Source organism: Lemur catta, chromosome 4 (genome assembly GCF_020740605.2).
Source record: "Lemur catta isolate mLemCat1 chromosome 4, mLemCat1.pri, whole genome shotgun sequence".
In the NCBI taxonomy this organism is placed as follows: domain Eukaryota; kingdom Metazoa; phylum Chordata; class Mammalia; order Primates; family Lemuridae; genus Lemur; species Lemur catta.
The window spans coordinates 29,804,124-29,826,870 of NC_059131.1; the positions used below are offsets into that span (position 1 = coordinate 29,804,124).

The window sequence follows — 22,747 nt, forward strand, 5'->3', positions numbered from 1 at the left end:
TGCCTAGCACATCCTGGAGGGCCCTCAGAGATCCCACCATAGCCTAAAGCCATTTTTAGCTCACTACTATTGACAGATAAGCTTCTTTGACATTTTTCCCATACCAAGTAAGTCCAGTAGAAAGTTAACAGTAGTAGAGACTTTACTTTCAATCTAAGTAAAAGACAACATAGAAGAAGCACATTTTCAAATATGAAGAAGGTCATAGTCAGTATGTCTGCTTGTTCAGATATTGCAGAGCTTTGGTGGGTTGTGGGATTTCTGCTTAAAGCAAGGTGAGATTCAACCAGGCTGTAAGAATAGAGGAAGAGGTAATTCCAACACCCTTATCCATCCATTTATTCCACAAATATTTATGCATGTTTAATGTGCAGTTTAGAGTGACTTGCAAGCCTCTCTTCCGGGTCCTGAGAATTCACCAGTGAATAAAACAAAGTCTCCGTTCTCACTGAGTTTATATTTTAAAGGGGAGGAAACAAACAAATAAATATAAATGTCAGATGGTAAAAAGTGCTATGGTGTGTGGAGGGGAGCAAGCATTTGCCGTTTTAAAAGCAAATGTTCAACAAAATTAAAATCCTTAAATTGTGAAGTATATCGATAAAAGAATTTTTAGGGTTAAAAACTGGGAGACTGTGTGTTTGCGTTCCTGTGTGTGTTAGTGTGTTCACACCCATGGGATGCATGATTTTATATTGGGTGGTTAGGGAAGGCCTCTCTCGTAGGGTAACATTAAAACAAAATCCTCAGGAAAACCAGGGATGGAGTATCATGGATATCTGCAGGAAGAGAATTCCAAGCAAGTGCAAAAGTCCTCATGGGAACTAGGTTCGGCATAGACCCAAACCGTGGAGAAACCAATGTGGGAGGGGACCAGGCACAGGGTGGGGGGTTGGAGGGTGGGCAGGGCTCCAAGTAGGGGCACTGAGGGCACCGCACAGCAGTGGCCTTGATGGTGAAGGAGATGGGGATCACAGAAGGGGTCTAATCAGAGTGTGATGTGATCTGATTTGCCTTTTAGAAAGATCTTTCTGCTGCTTCAGACTGTAGGGGCAAGGGGGAAACGAGCAGACCAGCTTTTACCTACTATAATAAAATCTGATTTGTAAGTGATCCCAACACCTGGCAGGTATACAAATGGTACAGTAGAGCTCTAACATTTAAAAAGGAGAAAAAAAGCATTCATAGTGATCCTCTTGGAACATCAACTTAAAATGTCTTGGGAACCTATAAGAATCAGAAAGGTTAAATATTTGTAATAAATAGTAGCACTGAACAGAGATAGTAAATACTGTCTCCAAGGCTGATATAATTAACCACTCCCTTCAAATTACTGCCAAATATCATCATTCCATTCTGCACATTTCAGCCAAAATGAAATTCCTGAAGTGCAGATCTGACACTCTGACTTCCCTTAAAACTCTTCATTGGGTGCCTATTGTCCTGAGGACAGAGCCCAAATCACTCAACAGACTGTTCAAGACCTTTTATGATCCGGCCTCTAAGTTCCAGAATATGGGAGCTCTTTCCATTCCCTGAACAAGACAATACTTTCTCACCTCCAAGCCTTTGCAAATTGTGTTTTCTGTACTCAAAACTATTTTGCTTTTTCTTTCTTAGAAGCAAGTCTCAAAATCACACAACTGCAAAGTATAGTCAATTGCCTGAGAAAATAATAACACCAGATTCCATTTGTAAACATGGCCATAGACACTATGTTAAATTCTTTATATGTATCAATTATTTCTAATATTTATTAATACAATAACCAGAATTGCTGTGTTACACAATTTCTAGTGTTATTATTTCCATTCTAGTCTATGTGAACAGCACCCTATGGAGTTGTGCAATGCACAGTGCCCTAACAATAACCCTATATAGTAGACATAATTAGCCCATTTTGGAGGTGGGATAATCGAGACTTAGACAGGTTAAGTACTTGTTAAAAGTCATACAGATAGTAAACTCTTGAACTAGGATTCAAACCCTGGTCTGTTTCCAAGACTGATATAATAAACCACTTCATTGTATCATCCCTGATAGTGTATGATGTAATCCTTGAGAACTACTGGGCTTGGGCTTGGACTAGCCAATTGGAAAGCCTCTTGGCTTCTATGCAGGATTATGAGGGCCTGGTTAGCAAAAGTCTTGTGGAAAGTGTCCAGTAGCCTGGCTTTTATCTCACAGGTTAGAGACTCAAATAGACAAGCATCAATAACTGTGGTATAACATGTGGGCTGGCATGTTCTTAGAGACAGCTGTCCTTTTCCCTCTCTGGTCTTTTAGCAATTGCCTGGCAACCTCTTCCTGCAGGCACTGTCACGGCAATCTCTTAGGTCAGCCAAGAAAAAGCCCTGCCCTTTATCCCTTCCCTAAGCCACATCTCACAATGTGTTCTTAGCCAAAAGAGTACCAGCTGTATAAAGGTGGATGGATCAGTAAAATTCCATCATCACTATTAGAGAAAAAGGAGAGGGCTTCCAATGTTAACTAAAAGCATCACAATTATAGTGAAAAGATGGCATCCTGATAATGTGTGAAATCAGTGGACACAAAACACTGATACAGCTTATTGGCCATGAAGCAACTGAAAAGAATGCTCTGGATTTCTGTCTTTTTTTTAAATTATTAAATTAATACCAAATCCAAATGCTCATAAAGATGTGGGATAGGTGTTACCTAAGTGTGAGTTCTTCATCCTTTTGTCTCCCTTCTTTTAGGGTCTTTCCTTTATCATCAGACTCAAAAAGTTCTATTGATACTTAACCCTCCCCAGCTGCCCTTAAATATATATTTCTGTTAAACTTAAGCAGGCAGATAAGAAGAGAAGGTACAGATTTGTTGGTTTGCTGCCTAGCTTTCTTATATTCCGCCTTGATCTGCTGACACAAGGGCTAGGCTGGTTTTTATGGTGGATTCAGATCGACTCTTTGTCTATGGCCAGTGCTTGCTTAGGACTGACTATCCATGACATCACCCAAATGACTGCAGCAGTGTCAAGAATACCCGAATTATCTTCTGCTGTGAGTAATCCGGCCACCAGTGTAGAAGGGAGAGGTCACAGCCACAAGGAATAGAAACACGTGTCTGCAAGGCAGATCTTTACCAAACTCCCTTTGTAAAGGTTGAGGAAGAGCGTTTACAGAGAAGAGGGCTGAAGAGTAGTTAGGCAGCAGAGTACCTATACCCTGCAGGAAGCTATAGCCAGTTTTGACTGTCAAGGAGGACCTGACTCAGAGCAAAGGAATATGCTGGCATTCCCACCAGTCCAGCCTGTTGGACGAACTGCCTAATAGCATCCTGTTGATTGGCATCTGGGGTTATTCCAAGGAACTCCTTGACTCACCTTCATCAGGACCTGGAATTCCTTTCTATGTAATTTGTGCTGACTGAAGGCCTTAAAGCTAAGCAATTAATCTGTTTCTAAGGCAACATAAAAGCAACCATAAATCCCTATGCACTACCAAGGCAAGTACTTCCAAATGCTTCTAGACAAAATGATGACGCCGTAGGATGAAGACGTCTCTCATTTGACCATTCCATTGAGAGTGAAAATTACTGCCCTGACCCGCAACCTCAGACTACCCAGACCATAGCCAGACTTCAGGAAAAAAATTTGTTTACACAGAGATTCTCCACTAGATTTTTATTTTTCCCCCAAAGAAAGTTTCCTCTCTGCTGTTGATAAATTGGGACAGGCCAGGCTGAGAGAAGTCATGTGAGGGGCTCAAGCCCTTCTGCCTAAACATACAAAACTAAAGTCAGGATCCTGTCCTAGGCCAGAAAACACCTACCTAAATTGTTCAGCAAAGGAAACAACTAGGGTAAGGGTCAGGCAATGTGGCCAAAAAAAGAAAGATGGATTGAGGATATAGGATAATGAAGTTGTTGAAAAGTCATGAGATGTATTCTTTGGTCCTTTTCCCTACTTTATTTTTCTACACAGCACTTATTACTTTTTCTATGCTATATAATTTATTCAATGGTTCTGTTTATTGTCTTTCTCTCTCTAAAAGATGTAAACTCTGTCAGGGCAGGGATATGTGTTTTTTTCCCCCCCTGACATATTCCCAGTTCCTAGAGCAGAGCCTGGCACACAGAAGATGCACAACGTATGCTTACTGAATGAATAAAATAATTGTCATAGGGTCATGTGCTGATTCACCAAATCCCTGGTGGTGAATCAGAATCTGGGAATTGGGCCTGGGCATCTGCACTTAAAAGTGCTCTCTATGGGAAATGGTTGCATCCTAACATGAGCAGAGGTCAGTATCGGACTGAACAAGCAATGTCAGTGTCAGGTGGAAGAGAGGAAACGTGATTCAGGCTCATAAGTAAAGACTCTCAGGCTGGAATAAATGATCTCCAGAATAAAAGGAGGACCTGGGGACCTGTCATTTTCCCCAGCACCTGGGTTTGGGTCTCCTACGCCAGGTCAGGCTTGTTGATTTTACCTGCTCTGTTAAGAGGGTCCCAATACTTTGGACATACTCAAGGATGTATATCTTCCCCTTCTTTCAGTACCATTAGAAGACGTGTGATCAAACACCAACCAAAAATCACCTTCATTATAAAGGCCCTATAGAAGGGAAAGAGCACCAAGAATTTAAATTTAAATATACTAATTATGCATGCTAACACAGAAATATGGGTAGAAGGAAAAAAGCTGGAGAAGAGAGAGTCTTCCAATAGAAAATAAATAAAGAAGAAATCAGAGGGAAGATGCTCTGATAATTGTGGGCTCCATGTGAAGTCAGCCAGGCTTGTCCTCAGATTCATTATGCCAGGGCCACAGAGCAAGGTTTCAGGGCCCCACCCGGGGGCGTGGATGGCAATAATGACTGAAATCACCAAGCATTTGCTTTGTCCCAGGTGCTAATTACTTTGCATTCACTAACCCTGACCTTTCTGACAATACTGCAAGGAGGGATTATCATTGACATAAATGATTATTTTGAAAATGAGAAAAATAAATGGTTCATAAAAGTGAATTTTGCTGAAGTCACACAGGCTTCAGTGACAGAACTAGGATTTTAATCCAGGCACTTGCCATTACACCATAATGATTTCCAAAATGGCAGGACCTTTTTGCTTGTTTTCACTGCATAGTTAACAATACTGTTCTTGGGGACAAAGAGCTCCATATTTAAGCACTTTACCTCCCATGCTGCCCTTCCTTCCTACTGAATGAATGTTTGTAAGTGGCCTTATCTCAAGGACCTTACGTGTTTTTCACTTCTGCCTCATGCCTCCTCACCCCTCAAGTAACAGTTCTGTAAACACATTTATCACGTAGCAAGGGAAAGATGATCCATTTGGGGGATCATCAGCTGAAGTCTGAAATCACTGCAAAGTCATATAATTAACTCAAGGTTTTTCCACTGGGTCAGGAGAAAAGAAAATGGAGAAAGAAACTCAAGCAGCCAGCAAGCAAAGCTAAAATAAACGAGCGGGTTGGACAATGGGTGGGAGCCAGGGAGAATGATACACAATTTTGCCGTAACAAGGGAGTTCATACTTTCCTCTAATAACAATGAATCCATATTGTTTCAAGAATCTCAATGTAGCTCACAAACTTACTTCCTTGGGGTCAAGACTTCTTTTGTTAATTTTAATTTTAAATGGGTAAGTGATCCAAAGAAATGCGAGAACAACACATTCATTCATGATTTCATCTGCCAAGCTTTTCTTAGCCACTCATGTGCCAGACACGTGTCACAAAGACGAGTAAGATATATCTCCAAAGAAGCCGGTATTCTAGTGGGACATTGCCAGAGTCAGGGAGTGAGTACCCTTTGTGGAGGACAAACTCCTCCATTACTAGAAAATCATAGAAGAGACTTTCCTAGAATTTGAACAGTGGCACTGAAGACTCAAATAGACTAACTAATTCCCAGGTTAATGTACCTGAGGTCTTGCATAAATACAACCAGGGTTCTAGAAACCTCAAACTGCTCAGCCTATGGTCCTGCAACCAAGAGATTTCAAGTATAACAACCTCCTGGAGTCAGAGCCTTGGAGCATCTTCTCTGTACTCTGTGAATCTTTCAGGGTACTCTTGATGGACAATGGTAACTATTTTAGATAATAATTTGTTCACCATCAACCCTGAAGAGAAAGAGCAACCATTTTTTTGATGTTTGACCTTACCCACTGACAAAGAATGAGGTCATATGCATGCTTTTATATCTAGGTCACCAAAAAGATTTCCTACCTAAAAATATTTTCCCCACTAGTCTGTTGACATTTAACCTTGAGAAATTTGTATACAGAGAGAACTTTGAGCTCTCTCTATATTTCTAGTTCTGGAGGGAGAGGACCCTTCTTTTATTCATCAGGCATCTATTGAATGCCCTCTATATGCAAAGCACCATAACAGACATTGGTGATTGCAAAGATGATTGACATATGGTCCCTGCACTTAATGAATTTACAGTCTCCAAGTGACAGTTACTCAAATAACCATTAATACAAGGAAGAATATGGAAAATTCCATAAAAGGAGGGGATTAGAAGGACAGCAAAAGCTGGAGAGAGTAAGAAGACATTCTAGAAGGAAAAAATGATGTGAATAGAGGCATAGTGCAGTGCTTCTCCAACTTCAGTTCACCTAAGAATCACACAGAAAACTCATTAAAATGCAGCTAACTGGGCCCTATCAGATACACAGTTGAGGAACCCCTAAATCTGAATTTTAACAAGCACTGCAGGTAATTGTGATGTGCTCTTGGCAGCACCCTTGACAAGTATAGGGCAGAAAGGCATAAGGGGGGAAACTGACTAGAGGGGTAGAACTGGCACCAGGGCATGGAGCATGTTTAGCAAACAAAATGGAGAGCAGAGCACCTAAATGAGGTGCTTGAAGAAAGGTAGTACATAAAATCAGAAGATAGTATATGTTCTAATATCAGTAAGATGTAGGTGTGAAGTGATATGTCAGACAGGCTTCCCTCCTCACAGACTAGGACTTAGGCAAGAACGAAATATAAAGCCCCTAAGTGAGGGTGTGTCTGGGAGAAGGGGGACTGGAGGACAGCCAAGGATGGACCCTAATAGGAGATCATAGGAGCCCCAACAGAGGAGATTAAAGCCCTGGAAGTAATTTCTGAAGTACCTACTTTGTAATGTCATTGCAGGTTAGTTCTACCTTCTCCAAGCAGAAACAGGCAAGGTTTGCCAGGATGCTACATTGACAGATGGCAAAGACTCAGGATAAACTGACATCTTCAGAGACCTATCCAGTTTCCATACCTAAGCCCTAAGTAGCAGTAGAAAACATGCAGAAACACGAACCCCAACCTGGAAGCCTTAGATGGTGAGGAAAGCTGCACTCTTTAAATTACAGCTTCTTTAGAAGGCATCACCTACTCTCCCTTTTCATTTCAACTCGAGAGTAAATCTTTGTACTCTTTCTGCTGTCTAGTCTGCCTTTGTAACTGGGAGGTTTAATATAGAATTCAATCGCAAGTTGTGTGATAGGAACATCCAGAATGATTTGTTTCCTTTTTTAAAAAATCTTTTTTAACAAGGAAAATGCCGGTCACATGAGCAGAGGCTGCTAAATTTCATCAGCTTTTTCCCTGAGTCATTAAGCTTCATCTTCAAGTAGACAGCCTTTCAAGAGAGGGAACCCTATCAACTTGAGGTTTGCAAGTCTTTTAGATTTTCCTAAATAGTCTCAAATCACAGTCCTTGAAAGAATAAGATGTTCTCAGAGAAGAGCAGAAGTAGAAAGTAAAAAGAAACATTAAAAAAAAAAAATCAAGCTGATAGATGTTCATGTAACAATGACCCTCCATCAACATTCTATGCTACAATTTTCTAAAGCTCCTGACAATATACTCAGTGACACGCTCTAACACCAAGCGTATACATACATGGAACCAGTAAATTTTAAAATGGAAGTTGGCTTAGAAAGGAACTAATCAAATCTTATTATTTTGAGGAATAAATGGAGTATTAGTGGCTTATGGGAAAACACAAAATTTTTACAATTTCCTGAGCACAGTTTATGAAACATACAGTTTCTCTACCAGATAGGGTATCTAATGAGTATGCTCTTTAAATCAATTCTATATACCTGTATGTGAAGAATTATTTAAATATTAGTTTAAGTGTTATGGTTTTAATGTTAGTAACTATGCTGAAACTGCTATAGTACTGTCTTTTTGTGACAGGTAAGGATTGTAATAGATGCAGATTCATCTACCACAAAGGTAATCCTGAGAGGGGCCATTGAAAAAGGCAGAGAAAATTAAGTCTATGGAAAAAGAAATGCTAACAATTTAATTATTTAAATAGCAAGTGAAGATTAGCTCTGCCTATTAAGCCTTTGCTTTATGCAAGGATTGTTTTCATCAATATCAGTGATCAATGAGCGAGCATTCATTAACTCATTCATTCAACAAATACCGAATGTCTGTGATACGTCTGCAAAGTGTGAGGCTTTGGGGCTGGAACCATGAGACAGACAAACACAATCTCTCTCCTCATTTAATTCATTACCTAATTGGGAAGATGGACAACAGATGTTAATTTAAATTATTATCAAAAAACCCATAATAATTAACTATAAAAAATGCTATAAACGAAAAACACAGCCCTGTGAGAATAAGAGAGGACCTGCCCTATAGGGTGTCAGGGAAGGCTCTGCTGAAAAAAATAACATCTGAGCTGAAATTTAAAAGACATTTAGCAGGAAACCAGGCAAAAGGTTGTTGGAGTGTTTTTACCCTTCTCTGCAATAGGATTATTCACAGACCTACCTTCTTAGAGATGCTGCGGTATGAGATCATGTTTGGAAAAGACTGAAAGTAGCTTCTGTAATTTATACAAGACTTTTCCCCTCTGAGGTCAGATCCATGCAACTGCAGTTAATTGCATTCTACACACTGCTGGGGTCAATGTGGTAGAAGGAAGCTTCACTGGTCTGGGGCCAAAAGAAGTGAGTGCTGGTTTCAGCTCTACTGACCAGTTATATGTCCTTGGACAAGTCACTTTCTTTCTCTCAGCCTCATCTGTAAAATTGGGGAATTCTGCTGACAATTTGCATCAGTGATATTCTAATCCCACACTTTGGCATTCAAGGCCAGCCATAATACAGCACCTATCCCTCTTTACCCATTTACTGTTAGTCAACCTATTAGCTGGTACTCAGCTGAGCTGCTACACGAAAATTACTCAAATATGCACCACATTTTCCTTCCCAATGCTTTTAGAACTGTCCTCCACGATCCATCTCAAATGTTAAGTTTTCCCCTATAAAACTTTCATTGCTAGGAAGGCCCAAAAGAGTCATCTAACTTTGCCCCCACCCTTTTGCCAACAAAAAAACTCAGCTCTGATAATTTAAAAGACCTTTCAAAGCCACACATCTCAGAAGTGACAGAGCTAGGCTCTAAAACAAGGTCTCTGAGTTTCTAGGCCATCTCTCTTCACACTACACTAACACCAATTGCTAGGATTCCCCAAGCTCACTGATGTTGTTTGTATTTGTAACCTTCACGATCTCCACTGTGCATCAGGGGTTGGCAAACTGAGATCAGTGGGCCAAATTCAGCCCATCACCTGTCCTTCTAAGGCCTATGAAATTAAAATGTTTTTACATTTTTAAATGATTGAAAAAAAAGGAAAAAGAACATTTCATGACATGAAAATTATGTGACAAAGTTCAGTGTCCATAAATATTAATAATATTTTATGAACCACAGCCCTGCCCAGTCACTTATGTATTATCTGTGGCTGCTTTCTTGTTACAACAGCAGAGTTGAGTAATTCTGACAGAGCCTATGGTCCACAAAGCCAAAAATATTCACTATACACCCGTTCAAAAATCAGTTTTCTGATCTTTAATATATGTCATTATGTGTGTACTTACCTTCCTTCACCTTCTCATAACAACCGTCCCCCCCCACACACACACACAACCAAGTAGCATATTTATGTATAGGGACACAGGCAAGGACAAGGTGCTCTCTCTCACTATTCATCTCTCAGGTAATAAGTCAACCCTTATTGAGCACTTATGTGCCAGGAACTGTTCCAAATGTTTTACCACTATTAATTTATTGTTCCTCACAAAACCCCATAATGCTTTTTATTATAATTATTCCCATTTAATAGATGAGGAAAGTGAGCATAGAGAAGGTAAGTAACTTGTACAATGTCAACACACCATCTGTTGAATTTTAAAAAATGTTATTACTATCATGAATATGCCTGCTGACCTCAGAGATCTGTAGTCTGAGAACCCTTTGGTCCTTCATTTTGTTAGTCAATATCCTCAAACTAGAAGAAAAGTCATGGTTCTCCTTCCATCCTAAAGAATCCTTGCTAGATATTATGGGATTCCCAAGGCCAAAAAACACAGACAAATAACTGGAGGCCTTCTATATAGCCAAAGAAAAAAAAGGAGATGTGACTTAGGTGAAATGACTTCAGAGTCAGAGATCTGGATTCTACTATCTCCTATTTTACTCTTACAAAGTCCTTTATTTTTATATGGACTCCATTGCATATTTGTAAAAAGCAAAAATAAAAACAAGGCAAAAAACTAGATGAAGTCTAATGTCTCCTCCATTGCTAGTTGTGGTCTTCAGCAACGAGAGCACTGATAAAGAGAAGCTCTTAAAAAGAGCCACTGGCAGCTGGATATCCCGGGGAAGAAAGACAGGGTCAGGGGAAGAGAACCATCGACTTTGCCTAACATCAACTCACAAATTTTGGCTCTGGGCGGCCCACACTCCCCACCATTTGAAAGATTATTTTGGAAGAGTGACTTGGAACTTCTGAGAGACACTCGATGGCCACACCTCTCCAAACTCTGTCTGATGCCACTCACAGTTGGGGCTCTAACACAGTCTACACAGGAAATTTAGGTTCAGGTGTAGAGTAAGCAATCTGATTCTCTAAACCTGCTGCTAGGACTGGATGCTATACATCAAGCAGAGGAGAAAACAAAAGAGCAGCCCTGGGTCCTGTGCTTCAAGGGAAAGTGGAAGAAATGAGAATTTAGAGAAGTTCAAGAAGCTCAAAAGAAAAAGCAACAGAGCCATTTGGTGCTAAACAAATAAACAAAACCACCTGTAATGGTCTGGGAAACACAGTCATCAAATTTAGGGAGAACAAGCTGACAGGTGGTCTGCCCCATTTCTTCACCTTTGAGGGGTACAACCTCTCTCCTTCAAGGTTGTGGTTTCAACTTTAAAATACACTTTTGCGATGGCATATGCTATCATTTTTTCCACATCCACAATGCTTGTAGCATGGTCCTGACTGGGACACAGAGTGGATTTGAAGAGTCTGGAAACGACCCTAACATTGCTCCAGGGTTGCCCTTGTCATACATTAGCTGGGGGTGGTTTACGTGTTTCAAAAATGGCTAGGCTTTGTTTTCAAAACCCTTTACTCTTCGTGAGTAAATTAAAATGTGTCCTCCTCCATGAAGCCACATCTGATGTTCTCTTCTTCCTTTTAACTCCTACAGTACTTTCCTGAGGTGCAATGTAGTGATCTATCATTCAGCCCTGTATTTCAAGTACAGGTGTTCTAGATCACAACATCTCCAAGAACACTTTACAAAGAGCATGGCTTTTGGACAGCCTCTCTTATTAACCTGCATTTATTAATCCTTGCACAAGTTATTTAGCTGAAGCATAGTCTTCATCCTTAAATCGGGACAATGATTGTTCCTTGTGGGGCACTCAGGAGCACTAAGTGAGAAAACATATGCAAAGCACCTAGATTATTCCCTGGCACATAATGAACACTCAACAAATGTCAAATAACTTTTCTTCATCACCTGAGTTCTCTGAAAAGCCTAGCACAGGGCCTTGCATACACTGATTGCTCACTAAGTATTATGGGTTGAAGTAAATTGCTGAATCACTCACTGCCTTGTCTATTTGACTTCCTCTCTTATTAGATTCAACCAGAAAATTATTAATTATTCTAATTTCACATGCAATATAATCTATAAAGTGATTACTCCTTCTGTATTTTTTAAAAAATTTAAATGGACTCTAATATTTACATTTATTTTCCTAGATGTATTGCATGTACAAGGAACCATTTGTCCAAACTGATATCACACGTTTTCTAGGTCACAGGTATGAATACATATTCCAAAATGACATAGTAGAACCCACCCAAGACTTCGAGGCTATCATTTCACTCTAGGCAAAATATTTTGCCCATTTCTCAGAAGACTTAAAATGGCCAAATTTTCAAGAAAGGATTATATTTTTGTTACTTTTCCTTCCCCAGGAAAAAAAATTTCTGAGACTTTATCTTTGCCTCTGTCTGGCTACTCTCTACCTCCTCCCATAAACAGCCCCATTTCCAGGCACTCACAGGCCTCCCACTTCCCCATCTGAATGGCCCTTTGAATGCACTAACCAGGCGGCAATCTAGTCTTGAACCTCTTTCACTTCCTTTGCAACTTCCTGTGTTCCAGGCCCTTAGGATTTCTATCTGCCAGCTGATCTGATAAACCAATCCAAGTTAAAAAATGAACATCTGCTAATGGTTTGTGAGAAGTAATGGTAACTCTTTCCCAGGCAATATCACTGCATTTTATTTGGAACTACTAGATAGAATTTCTTTATTCACATGAATGGCTCTAATAGTGAGAATTTCAGATCCTATGTTGGCCAATGGATAAATGCTTTAAACCTGGGAATGTTTTGCCCATCCTCAAATCATTCGTATAGACTGCTGCCTATCAAGCACTTGCCCTTGACCACAAAGACATTTTCTTCACTTCAGCTGCCATTCAGGGCTTTTCTCCTACCATATTTCACCTCCTTCTCCTGCAATTGGTTAGAAAGTCTCAGGGGAGGTTAAAAAAGAAATGTAATTCTCCTAAACCTTTGTCTGTCTTGTTACTCTTTCCTGGCTGGGCAGATCATATGACAACTGCAAATGTAGATATAAAACAGAGTTCAATACAGAGTTGCCACTAAAGAGAACCCACACAAAACACTTGAGGCAGCAAGAGCTGCTAGCAACTGTCCTTCCAGTTGAGTCAACACACTGGAAAAAGGCACCAGATCTCCTCATTTGTATTCTGAACTGCTCTTGATGAAAACTTACCAACAAGAGTTTACCCTAGGAGTTTCCAATTTGGAAAATGAGCTGTTTAATTTACAAATATGACTAAGAATCTAATAATTGATTAGTTTAAGTCTTCAAAATATGTGCTGTGCAAAATGTATTTTATGACATGTGTGTGTATGAGAGGCTGGGGAGGGAGGAAGGCAGAAAGAGAGAGAGAGAAGTGAGGGAGAAAGAGAGAGAGAATCTTGTAGAAGAGAAAAAAAGAACACTGAAAATAATCCCATTGTACTTAATAAAGCGCCACTGGACTATCCCTGAGTCCAAATCAAAATCTCAAAGGCAGACACTGAAAGCTCACATTCCCAGAATCCAGTCCATCCCAAAGGGTCAGAAAACACCCGGCATTTACTTCCAATAAATCTCAACTATATCTCCAAGGGAAGGAAATCCCTTTGTTCAAAGAGAAAAGTGGAAACAGCTAGTTCAGCAACCCACTAGCTTGGTTAGCCACAGAATTAGAGCCAAATGATAGACAGCTAAGGCAGTTATAAGTGACGGTAGATAGCATTCTGTACTCTAGAGAAGTCAGGGAGAATATTTGCCACAAGAGGGAGCAGTAGAATATGGTCAAAGGGGTGACTATTTGGTAGAGGTTATGAAGAGGGGTGCAGGAAGCAGCAGGACCTCTATGAGGTATAGGCGGTTCGGATGAGGATCTAACCATAAAGTATGGAGGATATTGGATGATGTTTTAGCAAGAGACATTTATCCTTGGAGGCCAAAAACAGGATGAAAGGACCAGGAAGAAGAGAGAAGTAACAGCACGTTGATTCCTAAATTCTTAGCTAATATAAAGTGACAATTTAATATTTATTTGAAAGCAACATACACATATATTGAAAAAAAATAAAGCATGTAGCATATGTGCTCTAAAATCCTCTTCTAACTATGTATTTATTTTTCAGATTTAATTTCAATTTGTTTGGATTTTGTTTATTTCCATGCTGATAGGGCAGACTGCTTCCTACCTATATACTATTCTCCCTCTGCCTAAGTCACCATGGAGAAAAGGCTTGTCTCGCTGAATAGCAACATGAAAATCAGATGTTAAACTGCGCTTACTTTGAGACAACCACATCCATGATCTAAATGAATGCTTTGGCTTTTTAAAGAGGGAATGCAACTTCATTAGATCTGCAGAGCTTTTCTCATCATTTACTTTGTCAAAGAAATAGATTAAGTACTAAGAGGGAAAGAGCCAAGCATTTACTTTGCAAGACAAATAAAAGTCTATTTTTGTCTGGTAAAAAACATGTTAAATATAGCTTGTTAACAAATGCTGAAGCTCTCTTGGAATATATTTTATTTTTTTCAAAACATAGTAAGCTTAAAAGAGCAATTAACATAATTCCTGCAAATAGTCCCAGGTGTTAATGACTATACCTCACCTTCCTTTTGTAATTTTATTTGGAGTCAAAGCACTGTTACTGATATGCTCTTTCTTCCCCTTCATGGTCAGCAAAAGGGTTATCTACTTCTTAATCTTAATCCAAAATGATACAATGGAAACCATTAAATAGTAATAATAAGGTAAATAGATAGGTAAGTAGGTAAGTAGACAGATAGCACAGCCTTCATGTTCTTTTAGTTCATTACTCTCCTCTTCCAGCCCTGATAAGCTTTCAAGACGGAGTAGATTAAGTCTGATTGTCACAGACACTGTTACATCCTTTGCAGCCCTGCTCAGCTCAACAGTGAATAATGGTTTACCTCTGCCCAGTCCTTTTTTGTTGTTGTTTTTCTAGGAATTCATCATTCCATTTTTAATAAAAGACAACAGCCATTTTAGGGGGAAAAAAAACAGGGCTCCTTTTATAGTAGGTGGGAGAAATCTTAGCCAAAGAGCTCTGAGATCCAAATGGAATCTTTCAAGCAGGCAGAATTTGTAAGACGAAAACCATTTAAGAACACACATCTTGCCTCTTGATGAAATAAGTGGGTCCTCCCCCACCTTCTCACTCACAAGGCCCCAAAGATGGAGCTAGCTCTCCCTTCCTTCCTCCTGCTTTCACACCCGCCTAACCTCCCAATTAAGCAAGTTTAGCAAACCCAGACAGCTAAATCCAAGTAACACAGGATTTGAAAGAGGAACCTAAAACCAATCATCCCTCTTCCGGCTTGGTCTTCCTATCTGAAATGAATGAAACATCTAGATTCATTTTCCTCCTTCCTTTCCTGACTTGCTGCAGGAGTAGCTTTGAAAAAGAGAAACCATGTGAGTGTATGTGTGTGTTGGGGGCGCGTGAAGAGAGGGAGGTATACTTTCAGAATTCCTTCCTGGTTGCTCCTCCTTTCCCCTCGGAATTCTTCACACAAGTCCCTGATTGTGGATGTTCAGCTGCTCCTATTTGGAGACACTCAAGCAATTCCTTTAACCAGATCTGATCAGAAATCTCCACCTACTCAGCTAGAGGCTCCTCCATGATCAGGACGCCTGTACTGTCTTCACCACATCTGTCGTTTTTTAAAAAGCTTCTTCCACTACACCTCCCACTGATATCCTTTTTTCTCTTTTTAGTCTTTACACCTCCAGCAGGACAAAGTTTGTATTGTCATATTCACAACCACTAGTAGCTGACTAGCAGGGGAGGTAGAGAGCGCCTTCAAGGGAGCCAGGCTAAGGGGGTTAACAAGATACCTAGTGCAAAGCATGACTTTCTTTCCAGTGATTGCGGACGACATGCATATTGCCCTCTCTCAAAAATTCTTTGTTAAATTTGATCCCCTCAGCTCTCAACCCAACCACTGTCACTTTGTCTGGAGAGGGAAATACGAATTGCCAGCCTAAGCCATTCATCAAATAGCAAGAGAATCCATGGGGGGAAGGAGGGTTTAAAGAATCAAGGATGCCATACACTGTCTTTTCAAAAGCATCGCCTGGGGCGGATTTGGTCTCTTTAGCCAACTGTCCAGCTATCAGACCTCCCTCTTCTTCATTAAGGAGGATCCAAAAAGGATATCCTCATATCTCAGAACACAGACCATTTCCCCAAGAGCCAGCAAAGCTCCAGAGGCAGATAATGCAGCTGCAAAGTTCCCTTCGAATCTCTCGGGGAAAGATGCCTGTGTGTGCAGAATCCCCAACGCATACCACGGTCACAGTGGTCACAGAAGTGGACCCCACACCCCACTTCCCCCTACATTTCTTCCTTCTCTGTCCCCTCTGCCCCGACCACACCTCCTCACCGCAGTTCGTGCTGAACCAGCACCCGGCGCCCGCCGGAAAAAAGGGGCTCGCAAGTGTGGCCTTGGGGAAGACCCCAGGGATTACCCAGAGGAGGGATGACCTCGGAGAGGAGCCCAGTGGGTGGGGACACCTGAATCCCCAGCAGCGCTGCATTCCGGGTGGACTTAGCTCTTCGCGCCCTGAATCCTCAGAGCCCAGCGCGGTGCAGGGTGCAGCATCTCTCCGGAGCAGCCCTTTCTTCCTCCGGCAGCCCGCACTGGCAGGCGGGCACCCTCACGCCCAGACGCACCAGCCCGAGCGATTTCACTCCAGGAGAAGCGCGGACACCGAGAAAAATGTGCAGGCGCGCACACACCACACAGACACACACACGCAATTGAGACCGGTCGTTTGCCAAAGCGGAGGGAAGTGTAGCCTTAGGAACAGCAAATGGAAAACTGTTCGCGGTATCTGACCAAATCCCTTCAGCCTGCCCATCCTGAGGTCCTACCTGGCTTGGGGAGTGTGAATGGATTCTTCCCCCGTTCCTCCACGTTAGTAGCAAATACACTGCGCTCCCTCCTTTTAAAGAGCTGCGGATCGGGAAGAGGTCGCTCCCATCTTCTGGGGGAAGCACAAAGCAGGCGGCGGCGGGCGCACTCCGTGCAGCGCCGGCGCGAGCGGGAGCGGCGGCGGCGGCGGCGGCGGCGGCGGGCAGCGGTGCGCGCGGGCGGGAGGCAGGCGCGGAGGCCGCGAGGCTGGGAGGGCCGGGGCCCGGGCGGCGCGCGCTCCCCCGCCCTCCCGCGCACACTCGCCGCCCGCCGCCCGCCCGCGTCCGCAGCCTCGCACTCGCTCACACGCGCGCTCGGCGCCCTGCGCGCCCCCCGGGCTCCCTTGGCGATCGCGCGGGGGTAGAGCCGGCGCCTTTCGGGAGCACCGAGCCGGTGAGCAGCCCTTCCAGCCTCCCAGCCTCCGCAGCTGAGAATCGTTTCCGATTTCCTCCCGGCTGTTGGCCCCGCAGTGCGTTCCGGCCGCGCGCTAGCGCTCTCTCCCGCACCCAGCCCATCGGTGACACGCGCAGACAGGCGCTGCAACTTTTGTGGCGAACCCTCCTCGCCTCATCCACTGGCAGAACCCTGACCCCCACTCGCCCACCGCTTTCTCACCTCTGACTTTGTTAATCTAGCTATCGTTCTTCCTCCACTTTCCACCCTTTCCCAAAGGAAGCTATCTTTTAGCAAAGGGATCTGGGGATATAGCAATGATTTTTTTTTTTTTAAATCCTTACTCCGTGGTTTTCCTACATACCAGCTATGCACGACTGTACGCTAGCTACTAGATGCTGACACAAGCAAATAAGGATTCGGGGCTTGCTGGGGGGGGGGGCGTAATTCCTCAGCCAAGAACTCTGAAACATACTCTGCGTTGGTATTTCCCTCAAAGATTGCAGCTCACCTGGGAATAAAGACCAAGGGGCTGTTTAGTGGGAAAGCCTTGCTGCTTTTAAACTACAGAGAGGAGTAAAAGCTGAGCATTAAGGTTGAGTTGGGAAAGACCTAATGCAGCAATCGACGAACCATTCATTGCCCTTTCCAAGAGAAGCATTATCACTGCCAATACATCACTTCCCCATAATTAATAAGGGAGCACTGCACCAGGCCCTTGATCTCTTGACAGTTCATTCATTCTTACAAATCGTTAATGACTTGGCCTGATGAAAGGCTAGACCTCCTGTGAAGTTCACTGGCTCCCAAACCCGACTACACATCAGACACACCTGGGAATGCAGGCTCTGCTGTTATAGATCTCAAATGGGGCTCCACATTCGTATCTTGGAAGCACCAGTTGCTATTGGCCACTGGTATGATTTGCTCAGGTGTAGGGGTCAGGAGCAGCTATACTGGGAGGTGAGGGGGGGAGGGAGCACTAGGCACAAAGTTTAGTTCTTTCCTAGAGTCCTACACCAGTACTTACAGTGCAGCTCTGGGGCAGTCAGGCCTCAGGAAAAGAGAGATTCTGACTCCAGGAACCCCGCTGTCTGAGTCTGCAACAAAAAGAGAGGAATGGGAGAAGTAGCCCTCTTCTGCCTCTATGCCACTGCAGGCTCTCAATCCTGGCTGTACCCCAGAATCTCCTGGGCAGCTTTTAAAATCCTAGTGCTTAGGCCACACCCCAAACTGATTAACTTGGGCTCTCTGGGGGTGGGACCCAGGCATCAGTAATTTGTTTTTACATAGCTTGCTTGATTCCTGCGTCCCACAAAGGTTGAGAACCACTGCTCTAGGCCAATATTCCTCAAACATGAATGTGGGTATAAAGCACCTGGGGACTGCAGTTTCTTATTCAATAAGACCTGGCGTGGGCCCTGGGTCTGGATCTCTAGCAAATGTTCAAGTGGCCTTGATGCTTTCTGAATGAAGACTGCATTCTAATTAGCAAGGGTCTGTTGCATTCATCTAGTGGTCACAGATACTCCTTGTCTTATAAATTTGTAGGAATCCTTCCTCTCTATGAACATTTTCCTTTCCTTGCTATAAGTGAAATTTTCTTGGAAGTCATGCTCTGCACAAACTTTTTGTTAGACTGTACTGACTAGTGGGTGTGAACAGAATGACACGTGGGGAGACACAGAAGGTCACCATCTCTCTGTTAGAATATGTCTTCTGCCAAAAATTACTTAGAGTCCTGACTTCAAGGGAGTGTGAGAGGCAGATATCTGGCTCACAGTCAGTGAAAGGGGCTTGGAGAGAAGTGGCTGCCTTCTAAATGACACTTAGAAAAGCACATAACTGAAAGCTCAGCTCATAGGAAATAAGACACAGCCTAATGAAGGAACCGAATGAAAGAGCTAAATGAAAATGTGAGTGGACTACTATCTCACTGGAAGAGATTCCATAGGAAGGGTATGGCTAGTATTGCTATTATGGGCCACTTACTGAAAGCTCAGATTTTCTTGAAAGTATAACCATATTTGTGACACAGAGCAACAAGAGCCCTGTCCTTTAAATGTCTCTACACCTGTGATGCCCAAAGTCTATCTTTTCAGCAGCTAAGTAGACATTAAGGCTACTGCTTACTCCTCTTTATTCCTCTTCTTTTCCAGTCTAGATTGATATTTAGGTTAATTTAGATTCTTGGGGAAAAATTGAAGTTAGACTTCTCTTTACATAGACTCATTAAGTGGCAACCTAGTGCCTACTGATTGGGCACCCTTTTTAATTTGGCTCAATTTCTGAGTCCCTAATTTTCTTTGACTTTCATTTCTCATTAAAGGCATTTTTATAATGGTTCCAGGGCCCTAGGGCAAATCAAACCTTTTGCTCCCTTCTAAATGTCATACATGACTGGATTTTTATTGGAAGAATTATCAAAGTCTACATCACCGGCACAAGGCCATGGGAGACTATGGCTCTAGGTAAGGAAAAAGTGAGGCTGCTGCAGACTGTGGCTTTGGAAAGAAGAAACACTGTATGGAGGAAAGTGGTGGTTTACATTTCAATAACAATATACTATTTCCTAACTGCAGTCTCCTATATTGATTGCTACTCTTTCCTTTGGACTTGGGATTCAGACTCCAAAGCCTCCACTGTTACAATCTAACCAATCATTTGGTTAGATTTGGCACAATCATTTAGGGGACTGCACAGGAATATCACTACGGTTTGGTATATTCTAGAGATGTTCAGTTTTTCATGAATTATGTCCCAGCAAATATTCAGGGAGATCTCTTAGCAAACTCATTTTCAGACAAAGTGTAAATGTGAATTAAGCCCTATTTTTTTTTTTATCCAGTCTACAAAAAAATTAGACATGTGATCAGGGGTACCAACAATTATTTTTTAAACATTTGATACTTTACTGAAACACCCAATAATTTTCATCCCAGGGAAAAGTAACACAGTACTTTGTTGTAAGTCCTTTCATTTTTACTTTGAATTACATAGGTCAGAAGTACTACTATTTTTTTTTTCATTGCTTGGAGCTTCTTAAGTGTGTTAATACCATCTTAGTCATCCCCCACCTCATTTCCTGCTTTGCCAGCCTTCACCACTCCCCTATCTGCTCCTCTATAAGCCAGTCTCATATTGATTTCTACATAAGAAAAAGGTATCATGGCACCCCCAGCCTGGCCAGCGAGTAGAGAGCTTAGCATTAGTAAAACTAAGCATTTTCCCATAGCTAAGAACCTCAGGTGGAGCACTGGGCCCCCAGTTTTGTCCTTTAAATTTTCTTTGCTCCTGATGGGATCCAAGGTTCTTTGCTTTAGGGATGACTGTGAGGATTCTTTGGTGACTTCTAAGACTTCTAAGTCTTCCTCCTCCCTAAAGTCTTATTCCTGCAGTTCAAATTTTACTTCTGAGTTTTGTTTTGACCAGCTGAACACTGCTCTTGTTCTCTATCCAGCAATGGGCCCTGCCACTGTACAACAATCCACAAAGTGGGAGCAGCCTTTCCAGCAGACTCACAGTCTCAGCCCTCCTCCTCTGTGCTCCATTACTGTGGGGTCAGACACTTCCTCAGAATTTGTCACAGTCTTTGGATATGAGACGCCTGCAATTCTACATTTGAGCAACTTATATTAAAGGATTGGGCTTGTACAAAATCCTGAAACTCTCGTTTTCCATTTCTGCCCCTTTTGACCTTAAGGAAATATCTAATCCCTATCCCACAACATTACCTATGTTTACTCAATGACAGAATCATTATCTAGAACAATTAATGGGTTAGAAAGAATAGCATACTGGTTAAAAACCGTGGTATTAGCATTAGCGTTATAATATCTGGGTAGGTCTCTCAGCTCTGGCTGTGTGACCTTGGGGAAGCTTCTTAACCTCTTGAATCTCAATATCTTTGCCTAGAAAACATGGATCATAAAATCTCCTTCAAGCAGCTGTGGGAAGGATCAAATGTATGCAAGGTGCTTGGCATAGTTCCCCATCACAGTAATTACTCAATAACTAATATTGTTATTATATTGGTAAAGTTCCATAAAAATGATATCTGTATAAATTTTAAGAATCCATATAATCAGGTTATCTCATTATTGATAATTACTATGCTATCATTTTTCTTATGCAGATTTCTGTGCAAGGAATAATCCAAGAAAATGTACATTTCTGCATTAGAAGAGTACTTTTCCTCTCTGTAATGAAAGAAGCTGCTTGTGCTCTTTCTGATTTTGTAAATACAGCTTGTGGTTAGTGACTGATAGAGGGGGCACCACATTCTTGGCTCCTTCACAATATTTATTTTCCTTTATGTCTGAGTATCATCTTGATCTTACCTCTATTACAAACCAAGGTTGGAATTTCAAAGGCAGCCATTTTTAAACAAATCCCACCACAACTAAAATTTGGGTTGTCAAATTAATTTTACCAACAGGGACTTTATCTGTAGGGCATAAACTTCTTCACAAGTTTGCACAAACTTTCCCCAGCATTGATTCAAGGACTCTCCATCAATAGAGATTCAAGATGAACCCCTGGGGTGCTCTGTACCACACAACTGTTCCTCACAATCCAGTTTTGAAGCAATGTCCCTGTCAGATTGCACTTCAGGTTTTTCAATAAATCTCTTTTCTAAGGCATCGTCTGTAATATATAACTCCACTGTATTTTCAAATGCTGGTCACTGATTAGACTGTTCTGAGAACTGCTGATGTTTTAGTGGTTACTGCAATGCCCAGACAGTAGCCCTTGTAAATGGTCATAAAAAAGATCCCTAAGGGGGAAATAGACTGAACTTATGGGTGTCTTAATCCATGATTTTAATGATGCTGATTCTGCTACCACTGGAAGTGTCTGGAAATAAAGAAACTATATGCTGTCATCTCTTTAAAAATTCAGACTCATCCATTGTGACCTAAAGCGTCCTTAGCAATCATGAGCAAGTAATGTTCAGAAACTACATTCTATTTTCCCTTTCCTTTGAAATATTACCCCATCACACATAAAGCTTAGCCATCTTTGGATTTGCTTTAGCATTTCTAAGCATGTGTATCAAAATAAACGGGACATTATTTGTGTATACTTTTAAATTATCTTCCATCTGCAGTTTAGTTTTTTTTACCTTATATGTCTACAGAACTTTTATTTTTATTTTATTTATTTTTTATTTCAAAGTATTATGGGGGTACAAATGTTTTTGGTTACTAACATTGCTTTTGTAATTCTCGAGTAAGGGTTAAAAGTGTGCCTGTCACCCAGTTTGTGTTCACTGTACCCCTTAGGTAGGTTTTTGCTCATCTCCTCCACCTCTCTCTCCCCTGTTTGATTTCCTTATGAGCTAGTTGGAGGAGCTATGATTACTTCTGTTTTACAAACTAAGAAAGAAAGTAAAAAGGGATTTTCCCAATCCTAGGTGCATATAGGTATCAGCTAGGTTGTTTTAAAAAAATATTGAAGCCTGGGCCCCACCCTTAGAGATTCTGTTCCTATTGGTCAGAAGTAGGGTCTGGGCCCTGTTT

At 41.8% G+C, this 22,747-nt stretch overlaps 1 protein-coding gene across 10 annotated transcripts in view; it reads right to left on the reverse strand.

Moving 5' to 3' along the window:
- The window catches only part of SLC8A1 (solute carrier family 8 member A1), a 367,481-nt gene that overhangs the window by 298,566 nt on the left and 46,168 nt on the right, over positions 1–22,747 (reverse strand). For 6 of the 10 annotated variants that reach the window (XM_045549462.1, XM_045549464.1, XM_045549469.1 and 3 more), the window contains exon 2: positions 18,256–18,325. The exons of 3 other annotated variants lie outside the window; for them this stretch is intronic. The gene's annotated coding sequence lies outside the window, so the exon portion shown is untranslated. Of the gene's footprint in view, positions 1–16,792; positions 16,936–18,255; positions 18,326–22,747 lie in introns of those variants that run through there. One more of the 10 variants, XM_045549466.1, reaches the window with a different exon arrangement.